The 23,869-nt window shown below is 45.1% G+C and overlaps 1 pseudogene; it reads left to right on the forward strand.

The window, feature by feature from the left end:
* The window catches only part of LOC138357297 (uncharacterized), a 130,356-nt pseudogene that overhangs the window by 41,462 nt on the left and 65,025 nt on the right, over positions 1 to 23,869 (forward strand).

Here is a 23,869-nt window from a genome sequence, read left to right on the forward strand (position 1 = left end):
AAATGTAGTCTCAAAGAGGGAATCAAAACTGAGCCACACACAGAAACTATTTGGATAGAATTAAACGAAAAAGCAAATAATATTATAATAGGAGTTATATACAGGCCACCAAATTTAGACAGAATGGAAGCAAAGCATCTATGGGATGAAATATCTAGAGCATCTAGATCTAACAGTATTTATGTCATTGGTGACTTTAATTTTAGTGGAATAAACTGGTTGAACAAAACAGGGAATAGTGAAGCAGAAGATTTTCTAGAATTAATTGACGATTGCTTTCTTACGCAACACATTAAGGATCCAACGCGGGAAAATAATATTTTAGACATCTGCAACAACGAGTAGCAACATCTGCAAATTTGCAGATGTTGCTACTCAAACCTGAATCTAAATCATTTTATATATTATAAACAAATCCCCAGGGCCGGATGAAGTGTTTGCCAGGGTGCTTAAAGAATGCAAAGAGGAGCTTTGTGACCCACTGTCAACCATATTTAATAAATCAATAGAGTCAGGCAGAGCGCCAGAGTTTTGGAAAGTTGCTAATGTGATACCAGTTTTTAAGAAAGGAGATAGATCACTTGCGTCTAACTATCGACCAATTAGCCTAACGTCTATTGTGGGAAAGTTACTCGAATCTATAATAGCAAATAAAATTCGTCTTCATCTTGAAAAACATAAATTAATAATTGAGTCGCAACATGGTTTTATAAATGGCCGTTCATGTTTAACAAATTTGTTATCTTTTTATTCTAGCATTGTTGAGGCAGTTGATAGTGGTAAGGATTGCGATGTTGTGTACCTTGACTTTAGCAAAGCTTTTGATACAGTGCCACATGAAAGACTGATTAAAAAGTTAGAGTCTCATGGTATTGGGGGTGCTATATTAAGCTGGATTAGGGCATGGCTATACCAAAGGAAACAGAGAGTTAATATAAATGGAGTCAAGTCAGAGTGGGAAAATGTTGTAAGTGGGGTGCCTCAGGGCTCTGTCCTGGGACCTCTGTTGTTTATAATATATATAAATGATTTAGATTCAGGTTTGAGTAGCAACATTTGCAAATTTGCCGATGATACGAAAATCGGTAGGGAAATTAATTCGGAGGAGGACTTACTATCACTTCAAGTTGATCTAGATAGGGTTTTGAAATGGTCGAAGGATTGGCAGATGCAGTTTAATGCTGATAAATGTAAAGTTCTGAGGTTAGGTAATGATGATAGGGTTACAAGATACGAGCTAGATGGTGTTGAGATTGCGAAGTCGAATTGCGAGAGGGATCTGGGAGTTATGATTAGCAAGAATTTAAAACAAAAGGATCAATGCATAAATGTTCGTAATAAGGCAAATCGGACACTTGGATTTATTAATCGCAGCGTTAGTAACAAGACACCTGGTGTGGTTCTCAAGCTATATCTTGCTCTAGTTAGGCCCCATTTAGATTATGCAGTTCAGTTTTGGTCGCCATATTATAGAATGGATATAAATTCACTTGAACGTGTCCAGCGTAGGATGACTAAGTTAATTCCCCAAATTAGAAATCTTTCATATGAAGAAAGATTAACAAACCTTAAGTTGCATTCACTGGAAAGGCGAAGAGTTAGGGGTGACATGATAGAGGTTTACAAGTGGGTGAATGGACATAACAAAGGGGATATTAATAGGGTATTAAAAGTATCAACACAAGACAGAACACGAAACAATGGGTATAAATTGGATAAGTTTAGATTTAGGAAAGACTTGGATAAATACTGGTTCAGTAACAGGGTTGTTGATTGGTGGAACCAATTGCCGCGTAACATTGTGGAGGTGGGGTCCCTCGATTGTTTCAAGCATGGGTTAGACATGTATATGAGTGGGATTGGGTGGTTATAAATAGGAGCTGCCTCGTATGGGCCAACAGGCCTTCTGCAGTTGCCTTTGTTCTTATGTAACAACAGAGGTCCCAGGACAGAGCCCTGAGGTACTCCACTAACAACATTATCCCACTCTGACTTAACCCCATTTATAATAACTCTCCGTTTCCTTTGGAATAGCCATGCCCTAATCCAACTTAATATAGCACCCCCAATACCATGAGCCTCTAATTTTTTAATCAGTCTTTCATGTGGCACTGTATCAAAAGCTTTGCTAAAGTAAAGGTACACAACATCACAATCCTTACCACTATCAACTACCTCAACTATGCTGGAGTAAAAAGATAGCAAATTTGTTAAACATGAACTGCCATTTGTAAAACCATGTTGCGACTCATTTAATAATTCATGCTTTTCAAGATGAAGACGAATTGTATTTGCAATTATCGATTCAAGTAACTTTCCAACAAAAAACGTTAGGCTAATTGACCGATAGTTTGACGCAAGTGATCTATTTCCTTTCTTAAAAATTGGTACCACATTAGCAACCTTCCATGACTCTGGCACTCTACCTAATTCTATTGATTTGTTAAATATGGTAGACAGTGGCTCGGAAAGCTCCTCTTTGCATTCTTTAAGCACGCTGGCAAACACTTCATCCGGCCATGGGGATTTGTTTGGTTTTAGTTTTACTATTTGTTTAATTACATCCTCCCTGGTAACTGCTAAACTAGTCAACCTGTCCTCGTCCCCACCCACATATATTTGTTCGGCTTAAGGCATATTGTTAAGTTCCTCTTTAGTAAATACAGATATAAAATATTTACTCATCTCATAAAAAACTACTCATCTCTTCCTTATTATCTGTTATTTGACCTGTCTCAGTTTTTAATGGACCTATCCTTTCCCTAGTCTAAGTTCGATATAACTGAAAAAAACCTTTAGGATTTGTCTTCGCTTGCCCTGCTATGCGAACTTCGTAGTTTCTTTTTGCTTTCCTTATCTCTTTTTTTAACATTTCTAACCAGTTGTTCAAATTCCTGTCCTAAACTAAATTCCCCATTCTTAATCCTTTTGTCCCACGCTCTCTTTTTACCTATAAGGTTCTTCAGATCCTTTGTTATTCACTTTGAATCATTAGTATTAGATATATTCAATTTATATGACATACTACGTTCCTGGACATTGCTTAGAATATTTTTAAATAGATTATATATTGAATCCATATCGAAATCTCCTTTTTCGTCACCTGTCGCTGGGTTCACGTCTAGCCCACACCCCATCCCCGAGACATTCCAATCTATTTGACCCCAAAAATTTCTTAGGCTATTGAAATCAGCTTTTCGAAAATCAGGCACTTTAACATAATTTTCTCCTACAGATCTATTCCATTCAATGCTAAATCTGATTTCTTTATGATCACTGTTCCCTAGCTCACTTCCTTTTTCGATGTCCTTAATTTGTGTTTTCCTGTTAGTTAACACTAAATCTAAAATATTATTTTCCCTCTTTGGTTCCTTAATATGTTGCGTAAGAAAGCAGTCATCAATTAATTCTAGAAAATCTTCTGCTTCATTATTCCTTGTTTTGTTCACCCAGTTTATTCCACTAAAATTAAGGTCACCCATGACATAAATACTGTTAGGTCTAGATGCTCTAGATATTTCATCCCATAGATGCTTTGCTTCCATTCAGTCTAAATTTGGTGGCCTATATATAACTCGTATTATAATATTATTAGCTTTTTTGTTTAATTCTATCCAAATAGTTTCTGTGTGTGGCTCAGTTTTGATTCCCTCTTTGGGACTACATTTCAAATTGTCCCTAACATATATGGCTACTCCCCCTCCTCGTTTAATATATCTATGTGTGTGAAATAGTTTAAATCCATTTATTTGATATTCAGCTAATAGTTCTCTATTTTCTACATTCATCCACGTTTCGGTAAGTGCAATAATATCTATTTTATTGTGCTGACAAGAACATTTAAATCGTTTATTTTATTTCTCACACTTCTAGTGTTAGTGTAATATACCCTAAGTGAATTGTTATTTTGAGGCCCTTCTCTTTCCCTGATCATTTTGCCAATTATTTTCTCCCACAAACACATACTTTCATTACCTCCTTCCTCCAAATCAATTCCCATACCACTATCTACTAACAGATTAAACCCAAACAAATGCCTTTAACCACTGGTTCCAACGAATTTGCAACAGCAACAACCCCAGCCCTCGATAGATGCACCCCATCACGAGCATACATTTCATTTCTTCCATAGAAGTGTTCCCAGTTGTCTATGAAATATATGGCATTTGATTTGCAATATCTTTCCAGCCGGCAATTGACACCAAGTGCCCTCGACATCCATTCATTTCCTACTCCCTTTCTTGGAAGAATGCCACATATGATCGGGATTCCTCCCTTGCTCCTAACTAATTCAATGGCTATCCTGAATCTCTGTATTAGTTCTTTACTCCTAACTTGCCCAACATCATTACCCCCTGCACTAATACAAATAATGGGTTTGTTCCCATTTCCCGTCATAATATCATTCATGTTTCCAACAATATCACCAATTCCAGCTCCCAGATAGCAAACCCTTAACCTGTTCCCCCTATCTCTGGCACAAAACGTTCTGTCTAAATACCTCACCTGGGAATCTCCCACAACCAAAATTTACTTCGGTACCTCCTTAACTTTCTGAGCAGCCTGAGAGGCCTGCGCTCCGCCGCTCCTCGCTGATTTCCTCGTTGCAGGCGCACCACGGCACTCGTCCTCCAACACGGCAAATGAATTTGCTGTCCTTAGGGCGTCTGTAGGCGGCCTTGTCAAGGTCTTCTTAAGACCCCTGTCCTTCACGACTCTCCACGATGAGGTCCCGTCAACACTGGTCTCCTTCGTTTCCTCCCGAAGTCTATGCCGTCGTACCTCCTCCCGCAGGGAATCCATCTCTGCTCTCAGAGCTCCAACCAAACTCACCAAATCCTTCACTAATCCTTCCATTATTGCAATAATAATGTTACTCCAGAGCTCCAGCTAACACAACCTCTCACTGTGACAGCACCTGACTGACTCGCACAGTCAGATGGAGAAGGATGGGAAGCTGCCCTTTCTAGATGTAACAGTCATGGAAAGGAGCGGAAGTTTCCACACTACAGTCTACACTAAGGAAACAAACATAGGAATGTGCCTCAATGCCAACAGTGACTGCCCAGACAGGTACAAGAGGAGTGTCGTTAACGCTTATGTCGACCGTGCTCTGAGTCACAGCTCAGGATGGAAGCAAGTCGATGAAGAACTCTGTAGGGTAAGGTACGTCCTAGTCAACAACGGCTTCTCCAATGGTTTCGTTGAAGACATCATAAGAAGGAAGTTGAAATGCCATGCAACCTCTGAAGAGACAACTAACACAACACCTGTACCCCCTATTAGACTATTTTACAGGAACTTCTTTTCCACAGCTCATAAAACGGAGGAAAGGGTCCTGAAAGATATTGTTAACAGAAACGTTATCCCTACAGAAAAAAATCAGAAGATACAATTGACGATCTACTATAAAACCCAAAAAACGGCCAACCTACTTATGAGAAACTCTCCAGACACAAAGCAGAACGCTTTAAAAGAGACCAATGTCGTCTATGCCTTCAAATGCCCACTTGGGGACTTTAAGCCTCAAAGAACTCAGTATATAGGCAAGACAACAACTTCTCTTTCCAGGCGATTAACGATGCATAAGCAACAGGGCTCCATTAAGGAACATAATCTCTTCCCACAACCAGACCATCACCAGAGAAGTCTTAACAAAAAACACAGAAATCATCGATAGATACAGTGATAGCAGGCGGCTTGATATCTGCGAGGCACCACACATCAAGAAGTCAACACCAGCAATCAACAGCCAATTAATGCACAACTATATTCTACCCACTTCAAGACTCCGCACCAATATAGAAGCATCAAGAAATATGGGCCAATAGGCCCTCTGCAGTTACTTCCATTCTTCCCTTTAACTTACCCCATATTATACCCATTGTTTCGTGTTCTATCTTGTGTTGTAAGTTTGTTTTCACCACATCCAAAACTGTTGTAACATATCACCTCACCCAAATGCAGGTATATAAAATGAAAGTCATTTAAATTATAGCATAGTAGAACTCTGTTTAGTGTTTGCAGGTTATAGTTGTGTGTGTGTAAACTAAAGTCTTTGAAAATGAAATAAGTTATTACGAAACGCGTTCAAGTGTCGCGTCAGACTAGAAATAAAAATGAATTTTGGAGAATTGATTTTTCAATTACCATCGACAGTGAAAAGAAACATAAGTAATATTGAGAAAATGTGGTGTGGTTGTTGAGGATGTGGTTGTGGGGTGTGGTTGTGGGGGTGTGGTTGTGGGGGGTGTGGTTGTTGGGTGTGGTTGAGGGGTGTGGTTGTGGGGTGAAGTTGTGGGGTGTGGTTGTGGGGGTGTGGTTGTGGGGGTGTGGTTGTGGGGTGTGGTTGAGGGGTGTGGTTGTGGGGTGTGTTTGTGGGGTGTGGTTGTGGGGTGTGGTTGTAGGGGTGTGGTTGTGGGGGTGTGGTTGTGGGGGTGTGGTTGTGGGGTGTGGTTGGGTTGTGGGATGTGGTTGTTGGGTGTGGTTGTGGATTGTGGTTGTGGGGTGTGGTTGTGGGGTGTGGTTATGGAGTGTGGTTGTGGATTGTGGTTTTGGGGTGTGGTTGTGGGGTGTGATTGTGGGGTGTGGTTGTGAGGTGTGGTTGTGGGGTGTAGTTGTGGTTGTGGGGTGTTGTTGTGGAGTGTGGTGGTGGGGTGTGGTTGGGAAGGGGTTTGGTATTGAGGTCGGGGGCATGCCAGTCACTGCCTGGATCTGTCTCTGCTGTATATAAATATCTGTGATTTATGTCTCACTTTACCAGTTTTCTAATGTGTTTCTTCATATGGGGGGTGCCATGATGGGGCTGCATACTTTAAGATTGGTCTCACTTAGGCAGTGTAAAAAGCCCTAAATGCCTCCTTATGTAGGTTTCTAAATGATGTTGTAACATTTACTAGCTAGAGTAGAGTACTCTGCTGTCGTTATCAGATTTATTTGTGCTTCAGGAGTTAGATTTGGTGTTACATCCACTCCCAGGTCCCTTTCCCGAAACGTCACAGATAGGTAGTTTCCGTTCACTGTACACTGACCCTTGGGTCTCCAGAGTCACCTAGTCTCCTTTCCATAACTTTACAGTTACTCGTGTTGAACTCCAGTAGCCATTTCTCTGACCATCACTGTAGCTTGTTCAAGTCCTCTTGGAGGATCCTACCATTTTTATCTGTCACAACTCGTCTCATTAATTTTGCGTCATCTGCGATCATCGACATATTGGACTCGACGCCTGTATACGTGTCATTCTCGTATATTAGAAACAGAACTGGTCCCAGCACCGATTCTTGAGGTACTCCATTCGTTACTGTTCGCCAGTCCGACTTCTCGCCCCAGACTGTTACTCTCTGGCTCCTATCTGTTAGGTAATTCCTTACCCAAGCAAGGGGGTTCTCTGCCAACTCCCGCCTGCCTCTCAAATTTAAATAGCAGTCTCCTGTGCGGTACTGTATCAAACGCTTTTTGGCAGTCCAGAAATGTGCAGTCTGCCATCCATCCTTGTCTTGCCATATTCTTGTTATTTTATCGTAGAATTCAGGTTCGGTATGCATGATTTCCCTTCTTTGAACCCATGTTGGTGTTTGTTTACATACCTAATTTTCTATTATGTGTGTAACCAGTCTTAACCTGATTATTCGTTCAAGTACTTTACAGTGGATGCTAGTCAGTGTTACTGGTCTGCATGTTAAGTGTCTCTTTCCTCTCTCCTTTCTTGAAAATTGGTACCACATTTTCCATCTTGCAGCAACTTGGCGACTCTCCCTTCGTAAGTGACTCATTATAGATCCTTGCAAGAGGTACGCTGAGAGCCTGCGCTGCATTTTTTAATATCTTTAATGATACATTGACTGGTTTAACTGCTTTAGTTTCATTCAGTGTTGTCAGTTGTTTTATTACCTCCTCTGCTGTTACTTCTATATCCGTTAATCTCTCATCTTGAGAGCTGCTCAGGCTCAGTTGTGATTACTCCATGGAATCTGGTATTCAGAAACTTGCAGATTTCCTTGTCACTTTCTGTATATGCCCCCTCTGTTTTCCTTAGTCATGTCACTTGGTCGTTCACTAACATTTTCATTCTTATATGACTATGTAGTAATTTAGGTTGATTTTTCGCTTTGATTGCAATATCGTTCTCATGGTTCATTTCCAATATTTTCCTGTTAGTTTAGTTCATGTATTATGCATTCCATACCCATCTTGTGGGCGGTAGTGGAAAAGGGTTACAGAGCCTTAATGGGTTAATGGGCTCCGGGACTGAACCCCACAATTCATTTAGCTAAGCAAGTTACAATCTAGATGAGCTAGTCATAAAATTCAATACACATCGTCACATCAACAATGGGCTCGAGATCGACCACAAGTACAGTTTCTAAATTAAGCAACTGACATATATGGAGAGCTAGTGTCACAATTGATATGTTTGCCCTGCACACCGCCCCCAATCCACTGGGCATCGGTGGATAGGTAACAATCACTTAGTTATTACCTACAGTAGCAAACTGGGGATATTTGGCCAAGACTTCTGGTAGCACATCATTTTGAATGAAATATTTACACATCTCTGGAACATTTGTAATGGAATTGTTTTTGAATTCACATATCTTTTCGCACTCTTTATATTTATATATTCGTTCCTAGCTCTTTTGCATCTTATCCTGTGGTCGTCTGTCTTTTATCCTCTGTACTCCAAGACTCCCTTCTGCTTCTCATTTTTGCTTCCTGGCACTGTCAATTAAACCATGCGTTTCTATTCCCTCGAACATTTTCTTTTACTGTTGGTATAAAACACGTTGGCCACCTTGCATTTACACTTGACTAAGTCCATCATATCTTGCACTGTTTTTCCTATTAGTTCCTCTTCCCCCTGCACTTTTCCCAGATATTATGTTATACTCCTGTAATCCTCTTTCTTATAGTCTCTCCTCCTTTCCCAGACCTCTTGCACCGTGGTCACAATTTTAAGTTTAATTATGTAATCAAAGACTAGGACACAGTGGTCACTGGCTCCTAGTGGTATTTCATGTTCCATATTCGAAATGTCTTCGTCATTCTGGGTAAAGATCAGGACTAATAGGCTTGGTGTAGTTCTTCATAAGTTGGGTTAGGAAAATCCTGTCTTATAACTTCCACTAATCTTCCTCCCCACGTTTCTTCCCAGCCATGGGGATTTCTTGATTCACAGTCGAGCTTTCCCTAATTGAGGAGTGTGTGTGTGTTTAATATATACTACATATTATAAAATTAATAGGTCAGAAATCAGTACATTAGACAACCAATGATTGGACAAGTTTACAGCTCGATCCTCCATGCACAAATAGGTGAATACACAAACACACTCAAACACTATTCACTCACAGAACACAGACCACGAACCTTATTCACTCACAGAACACAGACCACGAACCTTATTCACTCACAGACCACGAACCTTATTCACTCACAGAACACAGACCACGAACCTTATTCACTCACAGACCACGAACCATATTCACATACAGTACACAGACCACAAACCTTATTCACTCACAGTACACAGACCACGAACCTTATTCACTCACAGAACGCAGACCACGAAAAACTATTCACTCACAGTACACAGACCACGATTTGCAGAAATGCTTAAAAAGAGCCCTGAAGCTAGGTCTGCAGTTAGGGAAGTTGCCATGGAAGAGGTTTCTTCTAAGGAAGCAGCTAGATGTACTAGCCGGATGATAGAGCGAAAAAGAACAGTAGTAATAATAGGCATTCAGGAGCAAACAGGGACCAGTCGAGTGGAAAGGAGAGACAAGGACAAAAATGAAGTTATTGAAATCCCTAAAGGGATAAAGATGGAGAGGGCTGACCAAGATATTGAAAAGGTTTTCAGAGTTGGACAGTACAACAAGGACAGAGACCATGTAATAAAGGTGGTATTCAAGAGCGAGAGAACAAAAGAGAACTTGCTAGCAAGGAAGAGCGGACTAGCAAATGTACAGAGGTTCAAAAAGGTATTCCTGCAGAGGGATATGACAAGGGATGAGAGAGAGAGGGCAGCAGCTGTGAGGAGGGAGTGCAGGGAGAAAGAAAGGAATCAGGGAGCCACAACCCCGAGCCCTACAATCCCAGAGGGGAACGGGGAACCCTCCACAAGCGACTCAACAGACACAGTGAGAGAAGCTCCTCTCCCATCCTCCACCCAATAGATGCCCTACCTCCCCCCCCTCCATGCCCTCCCTTCTCCCCCACCCCAAAGCCCTCCTTAATCCTCCATGCCCTCCCTTCTCCCCCATCTCCAAGCCCTCCATTCTCCCCCATCCCCAAGCCCTCCATTCTCCCCATCCCCCCCTAAACCCTCCAGTATCCTCCACCCTCCTGAGCCCTCTCTTCCCCCCCCCCACTCTCCTCAGCCCTCCGTTTTTCCTCATCCCCCTCAGCACTCCCTATCCAACAACCTCCCCCCCCCAAGCCCTCCTTCCTTTTATGCCCCCCATTCCCCCAAGCCCTCCCTTCTCCCATACCCCCCCCCCCAAGCCCCAACTTCTCCCACACTCTCCAAAGCCTCCCCCTCTCACCCCCCCCCCCTCCAAGCCTCCCCTGCCAACCCACCCCCCAAGACCTCTTTTCTCCCCAACCCCCCCAAACCCTCCCTCCTACACCACCTTCCCCGTACCAGATCCTCCCAGCCCCCGCACACCCCATACCCCCCAGGTCCCCCTTCATAGCCCCCCCCCCCTCCATCCTGGTCCCTCCCTGTTTCCCTGCTTCAGGGAAAGCAATAGGATCTGAGAAAGGACAGAAGAGAGTCAGCTTTAGGGTGATGTACTTGAACATAGATGGGATCACCAGCAAGGCAAGTGAATTACAGGAAAGAACACAAGAAGTGAACCCAGATATAATCGGACTCACAGAAACAAAACTCTCAGGTATCATAACAAATGTGGTGTTTCCCCAGAACTAAACTGTAATAAGGAAAGAGAGGGATGGACGGGGAGGAGGTGGAGTGGCCCAACTAATGAGAAAGGAATGGAGCTTCATGGAGATGGTCATCCCGGGATGCGAGGGATTCAGAGACTACATAACAGGAACCATGACATTGGGAGGACCAAAAGTAGTAGTAGCAGTGATATATAACCCTCCACCAAATGACAGAAAACCAAGGCAAGAGTAGTAGACATCCTTCAGTCTAAAGACTATGGAGTTGCGCCCTGACAGGGCGCAAAGCCTGGGTAGGAAGATATGGAGGAGAAGCTGTTACCCATGCAGCAGGTCCCCCCTCTCCACGTTGATGAAATTATCCAATAGAAAGGCAAATGCCAATACGCATGGTTCCAGCAACGTCGCAGGAGCTGCCAGAACGAGGTCGACGTCAACAACAAACTGCCTTAGGGGCTCCAACTCCGGATTTTTCCTCGAGGTTAACTCCTGAAGCCTTTCCCAAAAAAGTGGAATGGCCGCAAGGCAGCGGAGGTTTAAAATCAGGGTTTTCCTTCCCCTAGATGGGCTGCCTTCCCAGGCTATCGAGTCCCATCTACCCGGAGCAGCTGGTTTTAAGGCGCCAGAGGCACGCCCTCGCCCCTTCTCCTGTCGGTAAAAGCAGCTCCGCCGGACTTAACGACTAAGCCACCCGTGCAGGCCAGGAGTTGGACTTGGTTGTCAGAGGCTATTGGAGACGCATGCCGTATAGGAGCATTTTATAGGTTATGGGAGCTCGTCCCCCATTACCATCCCCTGGCTATGACAACCCCTTGGAACTGGGAAGGCAAGAGTATAACAACAACAACATGGCAGTTAACACTATAATTGAGAAGGCAGCCACTATGGCCTGTAGAAATAGATCCCATCTACTCATTATGGAAGACTTCAATCACGGAAAGATAGACTGGGAGAACAAGGAACCGCATGGAGGAGAGGATACATGAAGAGCCAAACTAATGGAGGTGGCGACAAGAAACTTTCTAAGTCAACATGTCAGGGAACGCACTAGGATAAGAGGAAACGATGAACCAGCGAGACTCGACCTAGTCTTCACTCTGAACGACTCCGACATAGGGAAAATCGGCTATGAGGCTTTAGTAGGAATGAGCGACCACAGTGTACTGGCGTTTGAGTATCTGGTTGAGGAAGGGTTATTGAACTGGAGGAGGGGTACTGAAAACAAAAAAATGACATTCCAAAAGGGAAACTATGAGGAGTTAAGAAAATTCCTAACAGATATAACATGGGAAACAGAGCTCAGGGGAAAGACGGCCCAGGACATGATGGACTTCATCACGCACAAGTGCAAGGAAGGAGCGAACAAGTTTGTCCCAGTTCAAAAGAAAACCAATGAAATGTAGATGAGAAACCCATGGTTTAATCAGAGATGTAGGCTAGCTAAGCAGCAAAGTAATAGGGCATGGAGAAACTATAGGAATAACAGGACATTCGAGAGCAGAGAAAGATATCAGAGTGCCAGGAATGAGTATGTCAGGATGAGAAAAGAGGCAGAAAGACAATACGAAAATGACATCGCAAGCAAGGCAAAGACTCAGCCTATATTGCTGCATAGTCACATCAGGAGAAAAACAACAGTAAAGGAAAAGGTAATGAATATAAGGATAGGGGCAGAAGGATTCACTACAAACGACAAGGAAGTGTGTGAGGAACTGAATAAGAAATTCCAGGAGGTCTTCACCTTAGAGCAAGGAGAGATTCCAGAGATAAGAGAGGGAATAGTTACCCAGGAACCACTAGAAGAGTTTGAGATTACCAGTGGGGAAGTAAAGAAGTGTTTACTAGAGTTGGATGTGACAAAGGCTATAGGCCTAGATGGAATCTCCCTTTGGATACTAAGGGAAGGAGCAGAAGCACTATGCCTACCACTCTCCATAGTGTATAACAAATCACTGGAAACAGGGGAACTGCCAGAAATTTGGAAGGCAGCTAATGTAGTTCCAATATACAAGAAAGGGGATAGGCAGGAGGCACTGAACTACAGGCCAGTGTCCCTAACCTGCATACCATGCAAGCTGATGGAGAAGATTGTGCGAAGAAAGCTAGTGGAACATCTGGAACGAAAGAACTTTGTAACACAGCATCAACATGGGTTCAGGGATGACAAGTCCTGCCTCACAGGGCTAATTGAATTCTACGACCAGGCAACAAAAATCAGACAAGAAAGAGAGGTGTGGGCAAACTGCATATTTTTGGATTGTCAAAAAATCTTTGATACAGTATCACACAAGAGGCTAGTGAAAAAGCTGGAGATGCAGGCTGGAGTGAAAGGGAAGGTACTCCGTTGGATAAGGGAGTACCTAAGTAACAGGAGACAACGAGTCACTGTGAGGAGTGAGGTCTCGGATTAGCGTGACGTCACAAGTGGAGTCCCGCTGGGGTCAGTCCTTGGACCAATACTGTTTCTGATATATGTAAATGATTTCCAAGAGAGTATAAAATCGTCTCTATCAATGTTTGCTGATGATGCAATAAATTATGAGCAGGATTGAAACAGAGGATGATAGTAGGAGGCTACAGGACGACCTAGACAGACTGAATGGTCCAACAAATGGCTGTTAAAGTTTAACCCGAGTAAATGCAAAGTAATGAAACTAGGCGGTGGTAACAGGAGGCCAAACACAGGGTACAGAATAGGAGATGAAGTACTTAATGAAACGAAAAGAGAGAAAGATCTAGGAATTGATATCACACCAAACCTGTCTCCTGAAGCCCACACAAAAAGAATTACGTCTGCGGCATATGCAAGGCCGGCTAACATCAGAACAGCCTTCAGGAACCTGTGTGAGGAATCGTTTTGACTCTTGTACACCACATACGTAAGACCAATCCTGGAGTATGCGGCCCCATCATGGAGCCCGTACCTTGTCAAGCACAAGACGAAGCTGGAAAAAGTTCAGAGGTATGTCACTAGACTGGTCCCAGAACTAAGAGGCATGAGTTACGAGGAAAGACTGTGGGAAATGCACGTTATGACACTGGAAGACAGAAGGGTGAGGAGAAATATGATCACTACCTACAAAATCCTCAGGGGAATTGACAGGGTAGACAAGAATATACTATTCAACGCTGGCGGTGGCACAGGAACGTTAGAAAAAACTTTTTCAGTGTCAGAGAAGTTAACAGGTGGAATGCATTAGGCAGTGATGTGGTGGAGGCTGACTCCATACACAGTTTCAAATGTAGACATGATAGAGCCCAGTAGGCTCAGGAATCTGTACACCAGTTGATTGACAGTTGAGAGAGGGGGGGGGGCCAAAAGAGCCAAAGTTCAACCCCCGCAAGTACAATTAGGTGAGTACGAAAAACTATTCACTCACAGGATACAACCCATGAACACTATTGACTCACAGTAAACAGAACAAGAACTCTTAAACACCGTGACATTCTTTGTGTTTGTGTTTATATAAAGAAGTTTATCTTATGTGGTCTTAACCTTGCAGGAACATCGTTCTGGACAAATTTGTCAAAAGGAACCTCTCCTCAGACATCTTACAGAAGATCACTAGAGACTTCATCACCTTAAGGAATGCCGGCATGAAGGTATGGTGAGCTGAACACAATATTGTGAGCTGAACACAATATTGTGAGCTGAACACAATATTGTGAGCTGAACACAATACGGTGAGCTGAACACAATATGGTGGCACTGTCTTGCATGGTGAGCTTAACACAATATGGCGAGATTGTCTTGCATGCAGGTATGGTAAGATTAACACAATATGGTCAGAGTAACACAATATGGTGAGCTTGACACAGTATGGTCAGCTTAACACAATATGGTGAGAGTAACTCAATATGGTGAGACTGTTTTGCATTGTTAGCTTATCACAATATAGCAAGCTTAACACAATATTGTGAGATTGTCTTGAATGGTGAGCATAACAAAATATGGTGACATTGTCTTGTATAGTGAGATTCACACAATAGTGCGAGATTTTCTTGCATAAAGATATCGTGAGCTTAACACATTATGGTGAGAGTGTCTTGTATTGTGAGGCAAACACAATGAGGGCAGATTGTCTTGTATGGTGGGCTTACCACAATTTGGTGAGATTATCTTGCATAGTGAACTTAATAAAATATAGTGAGAGTGTCATGCATGGTGAGCCTAACACAATTTGGTGAGCTTAACTCAATATGGTGAGACAGTTTTGCATGGCGAGCTTAACACACTATGGTAAGATGAACAAAATATGGTTAGATTGTCTTGAATTGTAAGTTTAACACAAATATGGTGAGATTGTCTTTTACAGTGAGCTTAACACAATATGGTGAACGTAATACAATAAGGTAAGGTTTACACAATATTGTAAGTTTAACACAATATGGTGAGATGGTCTTTTGCGGTGAGCTTAACACCATATGTTTGAAATTATCCAACCATTATACATCATTTTTGTTTTATAATACATCATCATCATTGTATTAGCCATACTAATTACTAATTCGTAGAATTAATCCATTAATGTTTTCTATTGCGAGACAATATTCTGTCAAATTCTTCCTGGTCCCATGACGCCGTGAGGCAGCGACAGGCAAAGACATGAAATATTCAACGTAGTGTTGGGATTTTTACCGAGTCCAGTTACATGATCTTTCTTTCCAAATATAATCTTTTATGAAGGAGTCTACTTATTAAGCGTACTATTGCGTACTAAACTTGATCATTTAATCAGATTGATTATATCACTAAATATTACTGCGAGGTAAAACAAATACACGTCGACCCTTCTCGTTTCATTTGTGCAATGTTAAATTAAACCTATTGCCTTTCGAAAAGATGTATTATGACTTGATACATTTATTAGTGACATCAGTACTTGTCATGATTCTTTACTTCCCCAATTAATTACCAGTAAATAAAATACTTTAAGCTCGAGATCACTTTGGAGTTTTCTGCGCATGCGTATCCGAGCGTGGGGGGAAGGAGGAGAGCGTCACTTCAGACTGCCACACGCACTGACAGGCTCGCTATTCAGACGCTATATTAGCAGCGTGTTATCAGCGTGCAAGAGAGAGAAACGACATTGTAAGGAACTTGCTTAGTATCATTTTATTCGCCCCCACAACCACGAGAGCGGTGCCATGTTAATTCGGCACATAACGGTAGTGTCCTGGAACTAATTAACTCTCCAGCCCATAATGGACGTCTTAACAACAGCACTGCAGGACGGAGGACTGGAATCGTTCCACTTGACCAACGGACACTTGGCCCGGCAACTATTATTTGCTTTTTCTGTTTCTTGTGATCACATTTAACATTTAGGCTAGTTGTCATTAGGCTGCGAATATAACAACAAAATCCAGTACGTTTACTCTAGCAATTTCCTTAAATATTTTAGGAAATCATATTCTTTAGTTTCTGTAGAAGAATTCTGAAGTGTTAGATATATCGCTTAAATTATATGTGGAAGAATTCCGTGTTATTAGGTATATCTTATTTCTTTACGTAGAAGATTTCTACATTGTAATTGCCTTTCAGCTCCTGAGTCCACGTCAAGCAAGGAGCAAGGCTTCCCACCTTCACGTGCAACGATTTGCCCGACGCAACCCGTCGTCAGTGGAATGTGGCGATCGATTTCACATCTCTTAATTTTACAGCCAAGCTGTTAATTGTTGTTGTAGAGAAATAACCATGTAGTTACATTAATGATCTCCTAATGAGATCAATACTACTAACCCATTGATTTGACCATATACTTGGTCATACTACTGTAATATTTTGAGGTACATTTGCCTCTAATTAGTATTATTATAATCCATTTAATTTTCATTCATATTATTATTACTCTGGCGAAGAACCAGCGCCAGAATCATGCTTGGGATATATTAATCTTTTGGCATGTAACCCCCCATTTTGAGAAATGTTAATTTGACTCATACTATGTAGTCCCTCTATTATTCAATGCATTATTAATTAATAACATTCTTAGGACACTAGTTCATGGAATTAATATCAAACCCCTTGCTCTACCTAGTTTTGCACTTTTTCACAAAAAGTGGCGGTCCTTTGTAGCTATCGAAAATAGTATCAATTTAAATGAATTACTTGAGTCAAGTTTTCCCACACCATATAGTGAGCTTAAGACAATATAGTGAGATTATCGTGCCTGGTAAAGTTATCACAATATAGTGAGATTGTCTTGTATGTTGATCTTAACACAATATGGTGAGATTGTCTTGGAAGAAGCATTGGTGAGCTTAACATCATATGTGAAATTGTCTTTTATGGTGATCTTAACAGAATATGGGGAGATTGTCTTGCATGATGGTATATTAAACTTAGCACAATATGGTGAGCTAAACAAAATATTGTGAGATTGTCGTGCCTGGAAAGCTTAACACAATATGGTGAGATTTTCTTGCATAGTGAGCTTAACACAATACTGCGAGATTGTCATATACAGAGAGCGTGACACTATATGGTGAGTTTGTCTTAGTTGGTATGCTTAACACAGTATTGTGAGACTTTCTTATATAGTGAGCGTAACTTAATATGTTGAGCTTTACACAAGAGTAAGCTGAGTGTGATGTAACAGAACACCACCAGACCTCACCATACAGCACCAGACCTCACCATACACCACCAGACCTCACCATACACCACCAGACCTCACCATACACCACCAGACCTCACCATACACCACCAGACCTCACCATACACCACCAGACCTCACCATACAGCACCAGACCTCACCATACAGCACCAGACCTCACCATACAGCACCAGACCTCACCATACAGCACCAGACCTCACCATACACCACCAGACCTCACCATACAGCACCAGACCTCACCATACAGCACCAGACCTCACCATACACCACCAGACCTCACCATACACCACCACACCTCACCATACAGCACCAGACCTCACCATACAGCACCAGACCTCACCATACACCACCACACCTCACCATACACCACCACACCTCACCATACACCACCACACCTCACCATACAGCACCAGACCTCACCATACAGCACCAGACCTCACCATACAGCACCAGACCTCACCATACAGCACCAGACCTCACCATACACCACCACACCTCACCATACAGCACCAGACCTCACCATACACCACCAGAACTCACCATACACCACCAGACCTCACCAGACCTCACCATACAGCACCAGACCTCACCATACAGCACCAGACCTCACCATACAGCACCAGACCTCACCATACAGCACCAGACCTCACCATACAGCACCAGACCTCACCATACACCACCAGACCTCACCATACAGCACCAGACCTTACCATACAGCACCAGACCTCACCATACAGCACCAGACCTCACCATACAGCACCAGACCTCACCATACAGCACCAGACCTCACCATACACCACCAGACCTCACCATACAGCACCAGACCTCACCATACACCACCAGACCTCACCATACACCACCAGACCTCACCATACACCACCAGACCTCACTATACAGCACCAGACCTCACCATACAGCACCAGACCTCACCATACACCACCAGACCTCACCATACACCACCAGACCTCACCATACACCACCACACCTCACCATACACCACCACACCTCACCATACACCACCACACCTCACCATACACCACCACACCTCACCATACAGCACCAGACCTCACCATACACCACCAGACCTCACCATACACCACCAGACCTCACCATACACCACCAGACCTCACCATACACCACCAGACCTCACCATACAGCACCAGACCTCACCATACAGCACCAGACCTCACCATACAGCACCAGACCTCACCATACAGCACCAGATCTCACCATACACCACCAGACCTCACCATACACCACCAGACCTCACCATACACCACCAGACCTCACTATACAGCACCAGACCTCACCATACAGCACCAGACCTCACCATACACCACCAGACCTCACCATACACCACCAGACCTCACCATACACCACCACACCTCACCATACACCACCACACCTCACCATACACCACCACACCTCACCATACAGCACCAGACCTCACCATACAGCACCAGACCTCACCATACAGCACCAGAACTCACCGTACACCACCAGACCTCACCATACACCACCAGACCTCACCATACACCACCAGACCTCACCATACACCACCAGACCTCACCATACACCACCAGACCTCACCATACACCACCAGACCTCACCATACACCACCAGACCTCACCATACACCACCAGACCTCACCATACAGCACCAGACCTCACCATACACCATCAGACCTCACCATACACCGTCAGACCTCACCATACACCACCAGACCTCACCATACACCACCAGACCTCACCATACAGCACCAGACCTCACCATACAGCACCAGACCTCACTATACAGCACCAGACCTCACCATACACCACCAGACCTCACCATACACCACCAGACCTCACCATACACCACCAGACCTCACCATACACCACCAGACCTCACCATACACCACCAGACCTCACCATACACCACCAGACCTCACCATACAGCACCAGACCTCACCATACAGCACCAGACCTCACTATACAGCACCAGACCTCACCATACACCACCAGACCTCACCATACACCACCAGACCTCACCATACACCACCAGACCTCACCATACACCACCAGACCTCACCATACACCACCAGACCTCACCATACAGCACCAGACCTCACCATACAGCACCAGACCTCACCATACAGCACCAGACCTCACTATATAGCACCAGACCTCACCATACACCACCAGACCTCACCATACAGCACCAGACCTCACCATACACCACTAGACCTCAACATACAGCACCAGACCTCACCATACAGCACCAGACCTCACCATACAGCACCAGACCTCACCATACACCACCAGACCTCACCATACACCACCAGACCTCACCATACACCACCAGACCTCACCATACAGCACCAGACCTCACTATACAGCACCAGACCTCACCATACACCATTAGACCTCACCATACAGCACCAGACCTCACCATACAGCACCAGACCTCACTATACAGCACCAGACCTCACCATACACCACCAGACCTCACCATACAGCACCAGACCTCACCATACACCACCAGACCTCACCATACAGCACCAGACCTCACCATACAGCACCAGACCTCACCATACAGCACCAGACCTCACCATACAACACCAGACCTCAACATACACCACCAGACCTCACCATACAGCACCAGACCTCACCATACAGCACCAGACCTCACCATACAGCACCAGACCTCACCATACAGCACCAGACCTCACTATACAGCACCAGACCTCACCATACACCACCAGACCTCACTATACACCACCAGACCTCACCATACAACACCAGACCTCACCATACAGCACCAGACCTCACCATACAGCACCAGACCTCACCATACAGCACCAGACCTCACCATACAGCACCAGACCTCACTATACAGCACCAGACCTCACCATACACCACCAGACCTCACCATACACCACCAGACCTCACCATACACCACCAGACCTCACCATACACCACCAGACCTCACCATACACCACCAGACCTCACCATACACCACCACACCTCACCATACACCACCACACCTCACCATACAGCACCAGACCTCACTATACAGCACCAGACCTCACCATACACCACCAGACCTCACCATACACCACCATGACCTCACCATACACCACCAGACCTCACCATACACCACCAGACCTCACCATACACCACCAGACCTCACCATACAGCACCAGACCTCACCATACAGCACCAGACCTCACTATACAGCACCAGACCTCACCATACACCACCAGACCTCACCATACACCACCAGACCTCACCATACACCACCAGACCTCACCATACACCACCAGACCTCACCATACACCACCAGATCTCACCATACACCACCAGACCTCACCATACAGCACCAGACCTCACCATACAGCACCAGACCTCACTATACAGCACCAGACCTCACCATACACCACCAGACCTCACCATACAACACCAGACCTCACCATACACCACCAGACCTAACCATACAGCACCAGATCTCACCATACACCACCAGACCTTACCATACAGCACCAGACCTCACTATACAGTACCAGACCTCACCATACAGCACCAGACCTCACCATACAGCACCAGACCTCACCATACACCTCCAGACCTCACTATACAGCACCAGACCTCACCATACAGCACCAGACCTCACCATACACCACCAGACCTCACCATACAGCACCAGACCTCACCATACACCACCAGACCTCACCATACACCACCAGACCTCACCATACACCACCAGACCTCACCATACACCACCAGACCTCACCATACAGCACCAGACCTCACCATACAGCACCAGACCTCACCATGCAGTACCAGACCTCACCATACACCACCAGACCTCACCATACAGCACCAGACCTCACTATACAGCACCAGACCTCACCATACACCACCAGACCTCACCATACAGCACCAGACCTCACCATACAGCACCAGACCTCACTATACAGCACCAGACCTCACCATACACCACCAGACCTCACCATACACCACCAGACCTCACCATACACCACCAGACCTCACCATACACCACCAGACCTCACCATACACCACCAGACCTCACCATACACCACCACACCTCACCATACACCACCACACCTCACCATACAGCACCAGACCTCACTATACAGCACCAGACCTCACCATACACCACCAGACCTCACCATACACCACCTGACCTCACCATACACCACCAGACCTCACCATACACCACCAGACCTCACCATACACCACCAGACCTCACCATACAGCACCAGACCTCACCATACAGCACCAGACCTCACTATACAGCACCAGACCTCACCATACACCACCAGACCTCACCATACACCACCAGACCTCACCATACACCACCAGACCTCACCATACACCACCAGACCTCACCATACACCACCAGATCTCACCATACACCACCAGACCTCACCATACAGCACCAGACCTCACCATACAGCACCAGACCTCACTATACAGCACCAGACCTCACCATACACCACCAGACCTCACCATACAACACCAGACCTCACCATACACCACCAGACCTAACCATACAGCACCAGATCTCACCATACACCACCAGACCTTACCATACAGCACCAGACCTCACTATACAGTACCAGACCTCACCATACAGCACCAGACCTCACCATACAGCACCAGACCTCACCATACACCTCCAGACCTCACTATACAGCACCAGACCTCACCATACAGCACCAGACCTCACCATACACCACCAGACCTCACCATACAGCACCAGACCTCACCATACACCACCAGACCTCACCATACACCACCAGACCTCACCATACACCACCAGACCTCACCATACACCACCAGACCTCACCATACAGCACCAGACCTCACCATACAGCACCAGACCTCACCATGCAGTACCAGACCTCACCATACACCACCAGACCTCACCATACAGCACCAGACCTCACTATACAGCACCAGACCTCACCATACACCACCAGACCTCACCATACAGCACCAGACCTCACCATACACCACCAGACCTCACCATACACCACCAGACCTCACCATACAGCACCAGACCTCACTATACAGCACCAGACCTCACCATACACCACCAGACCTCACCATACACCACCAGACCTCACCATACACCACCAGACCTCACCATACACCACCAGACCTCACCATACACCACCAGACCTCACCATACAGCATCAGACCTCACCATACAGCACCAGACCTCACCATACACCACCAGACCTCACCATACACCACCAGACCTCACCATACACCACCAGACCTCACCATACAGCAACAGACCTCACCATACACCACCAGACCTCACCATACACCACCAGACCTCACCATACACCACCAGACCTCACCATACACCACCAGACCTCACTATACAGCACCAGACCTCACCATACACTACCAGACCTCACCATACAGCACCAGACCTCACCATACACCACCAGACCTCACCATACACCACCAGACCTCACCATACAGCACCAGACCTCACTATACAGCACCAGACCTCACCATACACCACCAGACCTCACCATACACCACCAGACCTCACCATACACCACCAGACCTCACCATACACCACCAGACCTCACCATACACCACCAGACCTCACCATACAGCATCAGACCTCACCATACAGCACCAGACCTCACCATACACCACCAGACCTCACCATACTCCACCAGACCTCACCATACACCACCAGACCTCACCATACAGCAACAGACCTCACCATACACCACCAGACCTCACCATACACCACCAGACCTCACCATACAGCACCAGACCTCACCATACAGCACCAGACCTCACTATACAGCACCAGACCTCACCATACACCACCAGACCTCACCATACAACACCAGACCTCACCATACACCACCAGACCTAACCATTCAGCACCAGACCTCACCATACACCACCAGACCTCACCATACAGCACCATACCTCACTATACAGTACCAGACCTCACCATACACCACCAGACCTCACCATACAGCACCAGACCTCACCATACACCTCCAGACCTCACTATACAGCACCAGACCTCACCATACAGCACCAGACCTCACCATACACCACCAGACCTCACCATACAGCACCAGACCTCACCATACACCACCAGACCTCACCATACACCACCAGACCTCACCATACACCACCAGACCTCACCATACACCACCAGACCTCACCATACAGCACCAGACCTCACCATACAGCACCAGACCTCACCATGCAGTACCAGACCTCACCATACACCACCAGACCTCACCATACAGCACCAGACCTCACTATACAGCACCAGACCTCACCATACACCACCAG

This window comes from Procambarus clarkii, chromosome 77, assembly GCF_040958095.1.
Source record: "Procambarus clarkii isolate CNS0578487 chromosome 77, FALCON_Pclarkii_2.0, whole genome shotgun sequence".
Lineage (NCBI taxonomy): Eukaryota > Metazoa > Arthropoda > Malacostraca > Decapoda > Cambaridae > Procambarus > Procambarus clarkii.